The sequence below is a fragment of the Triticum urartu genome, chromosome 4 (genome assembly GCF_003073215.2).
Source record: "Triticum urartu cultivar G1812 chromosome 4, Tu2.1, whole genome shotgun sequence".
Taxonomy (NCBI): Eukaryota; Viridiplantae; Streptophyta; class Magnoliopsida; order Poales; family Poaceae; genus Triticum; species Triticum urartu.
Genome location: NC_053025.1, coordinates 493,047,530 through 493,050,379, shown reverse-complemented (window position 1 = coordinate 493,050,379; position 2,850 = coordinate 493,047,530).

The following is a 2,850-nucleotide window of genomic DNA, read 5'->3' as shown; positions in this document are numbered from 1 at the left end:
ACCCCGCCTTGATATCTCCGCCTCCTCGCGAGCCAGCCTGATGAGGCCGTGCCTGAGGAAGCTCCGTGTCGTCCGCCCCACGAGGCTTGGCCCCTCGCGAGGGTCTTGGGTCTGAGTTGATGAAGATGGGCCATGCTGGGCCCCCTTTTGAGCCACGCCGCAGGCCGCAGGCAGGCAAGTCTGGGGACCCCCGTTCCCAGAACGCCGACAGTAGCCCCCGGGCACAAGGCGCGCCCGGACTTGGCCGTGCAGGGAGGCGAAAGGGCAAGAGTGAAGCGCCGCAGGCCCTAACAGCCTGCGGCCTTGGGCGCCGTGTGGCGGTTGATTGGACGTGGGCGTCTCCACTTCCCCATGGCGCCTCGGCAACTGCACGGATTGGACAAGTCCCTGCATGCAAAGCGGGTCATGATTACCTGCGATCGTGGAGGTCGGCGGTTGGCCTTCGCCGGCCATAAGTACGGAACGGTGCGCGCCCTTCCAGTCCATCCCTTCTTGCTTCTCCTTCTTCCCAGTCCTTGCTCCGTCTTGCTGCGATGGCTCCGATCCGTCGGTTCTCGACGGAAGAGAGGGGCAAGGCTCCCCGAGAGGAACCAGACCCGCTTCCGCCGAAGAAACGGCTCGCCCTCCGCGGCCGGGACGAGGGGGCCCATCAGGTGGTGTCGAGGCCCTGGTGCGAGCGGCCACCGCCGGGGTTCCCGCTTCCCTTGTATGCCCACATCGAGGGCCCTGAAGGAGTCGATGCCGATCACCACGGGCGGCGCCGCCGTCGGCGCCGACGGGTCACGAAGGTGTAGGTCGTCCCTCCTGGGGTCCACATCAAGGGCTCCTCCCGAGAGTTCGTGATCCACGCCACCATGCCTCCTCATTCTTGGATTCGCCTTCCTCCCTTCTTCGCCTCCATCATCCGGCAGGGAGAACTCCTGGAGCTTTGGCTGCAGCACGCCAGCTGCAGCACCCTCGCGACCGAGGCAGAGGTCACGGTCGTTGCCCCGGGCGAGGTCTTCATGACTCGAGGCTGGAGCGAAATCGCCCGGGTTTGCAGGACAAGAGGCACCCTCGCGATCCACTTGGAGTACGACGGTGCTTCGGTGATGTTCTTCAAGGTCTTCGATGCGAACGGGCGCCGGCTGGAGTGCTTCCCTGGGCGAGGTGGTCGGGACCCTGCTATGGCGAGGACTGGGCCCGCCGACCGCTCCCTTGGCGGCTCCTCAAGCGGAGGAGGCTTTGGAGTTTCCAGCGACTCCGGCGAGCTCTTCGTGACTCCGGAGATGAGCGACGGCAGCTACGAGCCACCGAGCCGGCGCCGCTCCTGGAGTAGGGCGGGCTCGTCAGGCCGCCGCTGACTCTGATCTGGATGGGGTTGGCGCCGGTGCTTGACGGCCCACTGTTGATGATGGCGTCTTTTGTAGGGGCGCGTGTAGTTAGCGTCCTTTTAGGATATGTTCCCTGCGAGGAATCAAAGACGCGTCCCGTGGGGGCTTGTAAGGTGCCTGTGATCCTGTTTTGTTAATATAACCCTTGTCCTAGAATTGTGCGAGTTGCTCATCCTGCCTTAGCTCAGTTCTCCCTTTTGAACCTCACGAGGGCTTGGTGCTCTGCGCCGACAGGTCCCAGTCCCAAGGCGGCTTCAGCCATCGCTGGTATGCCAGGTCGCGATGCCGTGGTCAAGGCCAGGAGGTGAGCGACCCAGGGTCCGGTAAGAGTCCCTGAGTCGCGATGCTCAGGAGGTCCTCCTTGGCGCTCAAGCAGCCGTCGTTCGGTGAGAAAGAGCGGCGTCGCTAACACAGAATTGCATTAGGTGCGAGGATGGTGCCACGGTAGTTGGTGCTTCCGGGTGGTGACTTATCTCAAGAATCAGGGGCCGCTCTCTGGTGTGTCGCCGGGTCCGTGCATCGGCAGGCGTGAGGTTGCTCGGCGAGGTCCTCGCGTGTCCCTCCCCTCTCGCCTTTGCTCCCCTTTCTGCTCTACGTCCTCGGGTCCCGGCCCTCGAGCGAGTCTTAGCCGTTGCTGGTATGCCAGGTCGCGATGCCGTGGACAAGGCCAGAGGGTGAGGGCTGGAGAGCCAGTAGGAGCCCTGAGTCGCGATGCTCAGGCACCCCCCCTTTAACGTGCAAGCGGTTCGCGCGGTTGAGAGTGAAGGAGACACCGCAAGGGCCTCGCCTGACGCAGCTTCTTTAGCAGATCCTGTAGACCCATCATAGAAAGAATGAGGGGTTGCCATGACAATTGACAGTCAGCCGTTGGTTGCTTCTGAGGGGCGATGAGGCACTGAAGGCTTGACGAGGTGGCGCCATGCGGGGCTGCCGCGGTCAGAGCTCAGCCATTCAGGTTTGTCAGTGTTGCAGGGACGGACCCATGCGCAAGCGTCGTTCCGTTTGGGAGCAGCTTCGCCAGTTGGCGTCAGTTGAGCGGGCAACTGGGTCAAACACATTAGCCGCGAAGGAGTGGATTCATTCAAATAGATGTTGGGAAGGTGGACATTACTGGGTCAGACCCAAGCGACTTGGGGATGATGCAGCCCATGGGGCGCCCCCAACAAGGTAAGCTAACAACATGAAATAAAAGGGATGCATGCCGCAGGGACGGACCCACGCGGCCTGGGAATAATGCAGCCCTGGGGGGCGCTCCCAGCTGGAAATGAAACTTGAAAGATGTCACCTGATGATGTTGAGGATGAAGGAGTGTTGGTGTAGCTGACTCGGTGGGCTGCGGAAGCCGATCCTCACGAGCCCCCAGGCCCAGGGGCCTCGGGAGGCTCCGGAGGCGCTGGTGGCTCCTCGCGGACCATCTCCATCTCCGCCAGGGCAGCGGAACACCTGGCCTCTTGAGCCTCCATGATGCCCCTCATGA